The 8,620-nt window shown below is 43.4% G+C and overlaps 1 protein-coding gene across 6 annotated transcripts in view; it reads left to right on the top strand.

Annotated features, from left to right (window-relative positions):
- Window positions 1–5,703: 5,703 nt before the first annotated feature.
- The window catches only part of MTM1 (myotubularin 1), a 30,487-nt gene continuing 27,570 nt past the window's right edge, over window positions 5,704–8,620 (top strand). For 4 of the 6 annotated variants that reach the window (XM_066334058.1, XM_066334055.1, XM_066334059.1 and 1 more), the window contains exons 1-2: window positions 5,758–5,808; window positions 7,512–7,663. The gene's annotated coding sequence lies outside the window, so the exon portion shown is untranslated. Of the gene's footprint in view, window positions 5,723–5,757; window positions 5,809–7,511; window positions 7,664–8,620 lie in introns of those variants that run through there. The other 2 variants (XM_066334057.1, XM_066334056.1) reach the window with 2 other exon arrangements.

The raw sequence follows: 8,620 nt of genomic DNA, 5'->3' as shown, positions 1-8,620 counted from the left end.
TTTGCCTACAAAACATGGTCAGGGGAAATTTGAATTAAACCAGAATCAATAAAGCATGAACTTTGGAGAACTCAAAGCTCCTCTCAGTTCCTTGAGCTGTGCACTGGCAGCCTCTGCTGACAGAGGCTTGAATCCAACAAGAAGGTCATCACTAACACCTCATAGGGAAGAATTTCTTCCAAATTATTGGATCAACTGTGCTTTAGAGAAACAGGAATCAGTAAAGCTCTGGTGAGCAGTGGTGCCTGAAACAGCTTGCCCACTCATTGGTTGCCTGTTGTGCACAAGCACTCACAGATGCTGACAATATAACAGCAAACGCTATCATGGAAATCAAGCAAAAATATGATCTGATCTAAATAGATGCACTATTAAAAGAGGAAAGGCTTTCAAAATGCTGCTCTTTCTGCAGGCTCTCTAGCTGGTCTGTGACACTGGGACTCTGCTATTCAGCAGCTGCAGTCTGCTGTCCAGAGCTCGTCTGAATTTTGAAGCTACCTCCTCTTTGTTGTGGGGTGGCAGCTGAAAGGGGCTGTGCAGTGTTTTCAAAATCCACAGATATTCCACTGTGAGTAGGAAATGCTGGCTTCCTGTCCTGCCCTATCAGCTGCTGTGACTCTTGAACTATAAAACAAAGAGTGTTTCTGAATGGAGCATGCATTAACTCTGCTGTGACAGCCTGTCTCTGTCGTGCCCATCCACACACTTGATGCTTAAAATAATTCTTACATGAAGATTTTAGGTGATTCAGTCACTACTGTAGTTAAAGCTTCACACATCTGGACCTTGGCAATAAGAGGAGGGTGTTTGGGGGTCCATCTTGCACAGTTTTCTTTTTGCTGATGAAACTGTTTGATGCCAAGATGCTTTTGCTTTTACCAGGTGTTTTAACTTCAACCACTTCACTCCTGCAGTCTCAGCTGCCTGAGTTGTGTCTCTGGAGTTTTTTTTCAGGATTTAAATGAAACCTCAGCCCTTCACAGAACTACAGAGCACGGAGCAAAGCACTTAACAGGTATTAGTCTAAAGGGTCCTTCTCTTTTACAAGCTATATTTATACATTTAACAGATCATTTTCTATTGCAGTTTGCAATAGAAAGTTTACTGGAAGCTTATGCTTTTGTGTGCTATTTGCTTTAAGAAGATTTTCTTCTATTTCTCTTAATTTGTGGCATTGTTCTGCTAGAATTAATCCCACTAAGAGATCAGGTAATTCAGTGGATATTACTAACTTCCATTTGTTTGGTTCTTCTAATCCAAATACTCCAGTTCTCTTAAAACCTTTATGTACTATGCAAATTAGGCATGATACATGTGAGAATGAGTTTGCCTTTCTGTGAAATGCAGCTGTTTCTCAAATAAAACATACAAACTGCTTCTAATATTTGCATGGAGAAAATAAGGGGATCAGCAAATACCTCATGCTAATTTTCTCTGTCTTTGAGGACAAGGAATCAGTATGTGTCTAGTGGTGACAGCAGATGTGTGTATTTATGAACATACACATAGACAGGTATATATTGAATGCATCAGTGGCCAAATGCCAGGTTTTGGTGACAGCAGTGCTGTGTATGCAAACCCAGGTATCCAAAAGCAATCTATCATCTGCCTGGAATCACAATAACAAGTATTCAGTCAGTGTTTCTGAAAATGCTTCCCAAAATACAATTGCTATTTCCAGCCCTTGGGAGTCGCAGGATCCAGAAATACAAGAAGCCTCTTATATAACTCACCTTATTGCTATTGTGAGTCAAGCAGCAAGGGGCAGATTTTTTTTTTTTAGGGTGCTATATGTGTTTTATTTGGCGACATGTTACTTGATAAAGAAACAATTAGGCTAATTGAGGAGAAAGCTAGGCAGAAATAGGTTAAAGAGGTCTTAGAGTACAGCTTAAAAGAATTAAATCTGGAGGTCTTTATTTAGCAGAGACAAAAATAAACATCAGGTTAGCAAACAAAGGACAATGACAGGAAACAAAGGGTGTAAGTGGCACTGTGCTGGAAAAGCAAAAGAATCACTGATATACCATATCTTTTCTAATATCTAACTCATAAAAGAAAAAATGTAGATGTGAACATACAGACACATCTATGGATGTGGGATGTTTAACACTGTATCGTCATTTCCATTTTATCTGTCATGACAGCAACTGAAAACAGTGAGACAAAATTATTGTGTAGTAAATGGACATAAATCAATCTTACCTTGACCTATGGGCTTGATTTAAAGAGGCAGACTCCCCACCTCCACTTAGGTTTTTCTCTGGAATAGCAGGAAAACAAGTTAGTATTATTATCAGGTATTGTGTTTTCAAATTTCACTTTGATATCATCAATCTCATAATAACTTAGTTCCCCCTGGCATCTCAGTTCTACAAGTGTATTTATTATTTGCATTACCATAGTGTTACAAGAGCCTGGTGTGTATCAGGGTCAATAGTTTTTATACTTTATGAAATGAGGGAACTGAGGAATACGGGCAGGAGAGGCAGCATAATGACCTGTGACCCTCTACTGTAATCATTACAGGAAGGAAAAGTTTTAAGGAGAGGTTTTAAGGGAATTTGCCAGTAACTTTTGGGCTGATTATAGGATCCGTGGAAATAAAAGGCAGCGAAAAGAATGCACAAAAGAACACGTTTAAATGTGTTACAAGTGAAAATTGGCATCGTGAGCTGATTGGAGCTGCAGTTAGATGTCAGCAGGGAATGGAAATGGCAAGTAGACAAGGCTGCCAAGGCCTTCCAAAGTAAAGACAGGTAGGTAAGGGTCCCCATGATGGAGTAGGCTGAGCCAGCACAGGGATGAAAAGAGTGGAATAACACGGTGAGAATGACAGACTAAGAAAAATGGTCACTGTAGTAGTGTTCTCAATAAATATGAGTGAGACAAGGTTACATTTTTCAAGGCCAAGGGAAAGGATGCTGCAGTAATTGAGATTTGAGAAGATGGGAGTTTTAGCTACATGGACAGATTCAGACCTAGTCTAACCATAAAGGGCTAGGGGAAGGTCTGAATCAAAGATGATTACATACAGGCAGATAATAACATAATAGATAAAGTAGAGAGTACTTGTGGGACAAGGCTTGACACTGTTTTAACTGTACTGAGCTGAAAATAACATTAGCCTTGTCAATTAACCAGTTTTTATCCAGATGGTCCAGGGATTGGAGGATGGAGTATTTGTGTGCTGTCTGGGCTGATTACAACTGAGGCACCAGATCCTGCAATACAACAGTACGAGGAGCAGGCTCAGAAATACAGAGAGAGCCTAAACATCCCCACACCTCACTCATGTCCCACTTCATTAATAAATTGTTAATAATTTATGCTCTTGTAGATCCAAGCCAGAAGGCATGTAAGAAACAGTCCCTCAAAAATGTGCCAGCAGGTGTCTTGGAAATGTAGGAGGAGAAAAAGGGAGAGGTCAGTCAATGAACAAGGGTAGAGAGTATTTCACTTGACAGATTTGGGTGGAATAATAGCTGTGATCACTAAAGATCATTAAAGATGAGCAAGAGGCTGTTTGAGATTTCATCTTCTGGAAGAAATGCAAAGGGCATAAGCCAGATTGGAAAAAATGTAGGACAAGACTGATGGAATTAAATTTAAGAGAACATTTGGGGAGAGCGCTTTTAGTGATGTGAGTCATGAAGTGTCAGAAAGGAGTTCCAGTTCTCATGATGACAGAGAGAAACCTTTAAAACATGATTTGAATAAAACCTTGAAAGAATGATCAAATAAAGGAGCCTCTGTGTGTATATACAGAGGTATGTAGACCTTTACATATATACATATATCTATGAAACAATACATTATTTATAATTGGAAATAGCACACTGGAATACATCAAAGCAAGACTTCAAAACTGCATCAGTGGATTTTTTAGCTCACCTTTGCTGAGAGGATGTCAGAGGCAAAGGTATATCACACCAGAACAAACAGACAAGGCTGCTTGTGTGAGGAAGGTGAACATTTCATCTTCTTTTGCTCACTGCTTACTCCTGCTGCTTATTAATGTAAAACACACAGTTTCATGCTTACTGTAGAAAAATATTTTTCACTCCAGAAACAATTTTTTTTTCAGTCATGACAGGCATCAGCTTAATTCCCTTGTTTTTTTCTAGTTCTGATTCTCTAAAGTTTTTGGAATTCTAGGTGTAAATTGTTGATAGTAACGGTGACACCTAAAACTAATGCATAAAATTATTGTTAATATTACTGTGTTGTGGCTTCTTCTGGAAGCATTTCTTGCCGTGTCCAAAAGCGTGGTTCACCTCGAAGAGCCTTTAGGTCAGAATCAGCTGGGTGCTGGTGCTGGGTTGAGTGTTGATGTCTGGCTGTGAATGCTGGTGATGGATCCATTTTATCAGGGTCCAATCCTGCCAGGACCTCATCCTCCCAGGGCTGGACCACAGCCCAGCACCAGCACCCAGCTGATTCTGACCTAAAGGCTCTTTGAGGTGAACCACGCTTTTGGACACGGCAAGAAATGCTTCCAGAAGAAGCCACAACACAGTAATATTAACAATAATTTTATGCATTGGTCTTCAGATGGTGTAACTGTTCATAGAGAAGAAGTAGCTGCCAAAATTAAACTGGATGAAGACTTTTTGATGAAGATGTGGAAGAGCAGAGGTGGTGTGGTGTCTGATGTAGCTGTTGGTGTGATGCTCGTGAACTGCCAGAGATGATCTTCCCTCAGAGGAGCCAGTGCAGTGTGAGGGGAGCACTGCTGGGTCTGTGAGAGCTGCTTTAACCAAGTATTGAGCTCCCGATTGCTCACAAAGGAACCCAAGTTAATTTTTGTATTATAGTTTTTTCATTATGTTTTCTTTGATCAACTCTTCTGCGGTATTTAGTCCTGCAAGCGGGGAGGAATTGTCCTTCACTGATGAGGGACTAAGATAGGGTCAGTCACACCACTGGAGAAGGTGGACACTGCTGTTTTATAACTCAAAAATATGCTTTATGATATCAAAAAGGCTTGGCAGCATCACAAACCCTGTTTCCCTGAGAGCAGACCCTCACAGACAGTGTCCCAGTCTCCACCCTGCCCTCCAGACACACACCTGTGCAGGGCCACCAGGCCAATTGATGGACAATTTTTATTCCATTTTAACTTTACATGAATAATAGCCCTGCTGCCATCTGCATCACCAACTCCTTTACTTCTTTTATCACAGCGTTCATTCTTATAGCGTACTCCTTTTATTATAATGCTCATTGGTGTCCAGTGGGCATCCAGAAGGCTTGGGGTGTCTGATCACCCCATCAGCTTCACACTGGCCGTACGTCCCTTTCCCCCCTTTTCTTTTGAGGTGTTTCGTTCGAGACGGCTCTGAGGGGTGGCGACGGCGACAACCACAGCCCTGACCGCCTCAATGCGCCATGAGCGGCCCGCCGCCCTCACGGCCTGAGGGAGCCGCTGCCGCCCCGCCCCCAGCGAATCCCCGCCCCCAGGGCGTGGCCCCGCCCCCGGACAGTCCCCGCCCCAATGCCTGACCCCGCCCCAATGCCTGACCCCGCCCCAATGCCTGACCCCGCCCCAATGCCTGACCCCGCCCCAATGCCTGACCCCGCCCCAATGCCTGACCCCGCCCCTCTGTGGACCCGCCCCCTCGGCCGCAGCTCCCGGCAGCCCCCGCGGCGTGGGCGGGGCGCGGGCCCGTCACGTGAGCGCTGCACTCGGGCCCGCGGCGGCGGCGGCGGTAGGGGTAGTGTCGGTGAGTGTCGGTGAGTGTCGGAGCGGGAGTTCTGTGTGTACACTGTGTGTCCGCTGCGTGTCTTTGGGGCCCGGGGGTGTTGGTGAGTGCCGCTGCGGGAGCGCTGGGTATTGGTGGGGCCCGGGAGTGTGGCTGAGCGCCGGTGCGGGGCCCGGGAGTGTGGCTGAGCGCCGGTGAGGGGCCCGGGCGGTGCCGGTGCCGGTGCCGGGCCCGGGCGGTGCCGGTGAGGGGCCCGGTTGTCCGGGCTGTTTGTGGTCACTCGGCTCTGCCTTCTCCTGATTCACACCTCGATCCATCTGAGAGCGAGACGCTGCTGGAGTGTGGCTCAGTAAAGACGCTTCTGAAGTGTGATTTTTACCTTTCCTGTTAAATCCTCTCCTGTGATGTGAAAATCTCGAGTGCTCTCGATTCGCTTTCAGACCTTTAAGCCGCTGCTGTAGTGTTCATTTCTCACTGGCTTAAATTTTGTTCTGAGGCATGTGGCTTCTTTCAGTGTTCGGGGCTGAAAAGCTGAACCCTTCCCTTTCAGAGCAAACTTTTTAGTTGATTTAAAGCAAGAAATGATTCTTGCAGATGACAGACTTTCTGCTTGCTGGGTTTTGTGTTGTGGCGGTCAGAAGACGTTCTCTGCTTGGTGTGGTTGGTGGAGTTTGGTTTGTTGGTGTGGGCTTTTTTCAGATCTACATGTTTTAAGAGCGTAAGAAAGGTATTAGCTTTTTCTACAGAAACCCCAATTTTCTTATTGCTATAAAAGCAGTATAGGCAAATTCAATGTTAAAACTGTGCGAATGTTTTGTCATGGGTCTGTTGATTGATTTGCCACAACAGGCACTGACAAAAACTGGTTGTTTAAAAAGTAGCTTGTCTCTATGTCCCAGCTGCTTTTCTGGGGCAGGAATTGTGCCCATTGCTTGCTAGTGGTCATACATTTGTTTATCATTAGCCACATTTGAAGGATCAGGTATTTCATGGTACAGGAATAGCATGATGTAAAACCAGAACCTCTTCCTTCCTTTTCTTTTTGAAGTTAATTTGTGTTTAGGTGGTTAAAAAAGTTAGGCTGTGCAGTTATTAACAGAGCGTTAACACACGGAACTTCTGGGGCTGTGTGTGACTTCATCGTGTGGCAAGTGTCCCAGGAGATGAGCTAGAGAGCTGTTTTCAATCAAATGGAGAATTCTCCCTTTTTGCACTGTTATCATTCTTGATCAGAAGGAAACTTGCAGTAAAAACACTTGCTGAAGAGGTGAGCAACATCAAGGTTGATCAAACCCTAGTGCTGTTCTGTTCCTGTATGCAGAATTACAGAATTAATTGCCAATAGTTCATTTAGAGTGCACAACATATTTAATTAGAAGTAGCTATAAAACTGTAGATATTCTGTGCGTTGTTTTAAATGACACAAAATACTAGTTTCTAAGAACTTGAATTGGGTAGAAGTAAGGTGTTTTTTTCATGGTCTGTTGCTTCTGACTTTGCCAAGTTACACAGCTTTTTTATGAAAGTCATTCCTAAGTGTATTTGGGAAAAGAAAGTGACTTAGCAACATTTTAAAACCGGTTCTGAGAGTTTTAGAAGAGCAAATTCTCAATTCCACCTACTTGATGCCAAGCCTTCTGGCATAAGGTAAAACATAAAAAGAACTGTTTGTTTTCTTTCTCCAGAATGTTTTTAATAGCAACTATTCTGGGATTTTGCTTCCTTTCTGACGTTTTTAAGAGTCATGTCAATTGAAATTTTCTGGCAGTGCTAACAATGCCTTCCTACCTGCTCCATTCCTGTTAGAGGCCAGCTGGAACACCAGAGTCAAATGTTGGGGTGAAGTTGAAGGAATGAACACAAGTTTCCTGTCGTCTGACACCGAAGTGGGCATCTATCTTTTATACAACTGAAATGACTGGTTAAATCTGCAGACTTCTGAGCAAGAGAGAACAAAAGTAAGTGCTTTTAAGTGGACTGTAGCAAACTTTTGTGTAAGATAGAATGTGTTTTTCCCCAACCATGTCTAAGTAACTCGTGTTGTTGCATGTTGTAGTGAGTGGAAAGGCTGTGCAGCAGAGACTGGGATGTGACTGGACTCATCAGTGTGGAAAGTGTCCAAGATTCTGTGCCCAGCAAAGTCCCTGCCTTGAAAGAGAGAGGACCCCCAGAAGTGCCCTGAGAATGACTTAGGCAGGGTAGTCCCAATGTTTCCTTTCTTAGGGATGGAATCAAGCAATGATTTGTAAATAATTTTCATCGTAGTCTATGAAATCGTAGTCTACTTAGTCTACTTTTTTATGTACAGACCAGCTCAGAATAGTACTTTCTCCTTGGTGTTGTGTGTATTGATGTAGTGGAAAATGGAACTAAACAGCAGATAGCAGAGGCTGAGTCTGATGGGTTGTACATGTTCTTAAGAGGAAGTTGGGAGGAAAGCCTGAGTAGGGGGAAAGTGGTTTTAACTGTTACAGTGTCATTTTTTAATACAGTGTATCATTGCATAACAGATGCAATTTCCATTTCTCCCGCGGAATCATCAGTTAAATCTTTAGCAACAGAACTACAGTGGCCTAAGGGGTTGTCTTTCAAGGAGAATGAGCAGAGGCAACTGAAGGCTTTCTTAATAGAAAGCTGGGAAGCTGTGTTTGCTGTCCCATAGGCTTTGCTGTCAACTGCATCAGCTTTTGACAATGTGGGAGGTATGCATTCCCTGCAGGGGATTTGAAGTAGTGAAAATAGACTGGGTGGGTTTAGAAAGCCGTGGCTCAGCCTTCAGGCATAGTTTTCCTGCAGATGTAATGTTGATTCCAGAGGTAATCTGACAAATGCTTTCTTGAAAAAACCCACTCACTTCTGTCATGCCACCTAATCTAGGTAGATTTGGCTGTTAGAGGGAAACCCACTGCTTCCTT

This window comes from Sylvia atricapilla, chromosome 21 (assembly GCF_009819655.1).
Source record: "Sylvia atricapilla isolate bSylAtr1 chromosome 21, bSylAtr1.pri, whole genome shotgun sequence".
NCBI classification, from domain to species: Eukaryota; Metazoa; Chordata; class Aves; order Passeriformes; family Sylviidae; genus Sylvia; species Sylvia atricapilla.
Note: the sequence above shows the minus strand (reverse complement) of the source record. Positions and strands in the feature narration are given on the sequence as shown.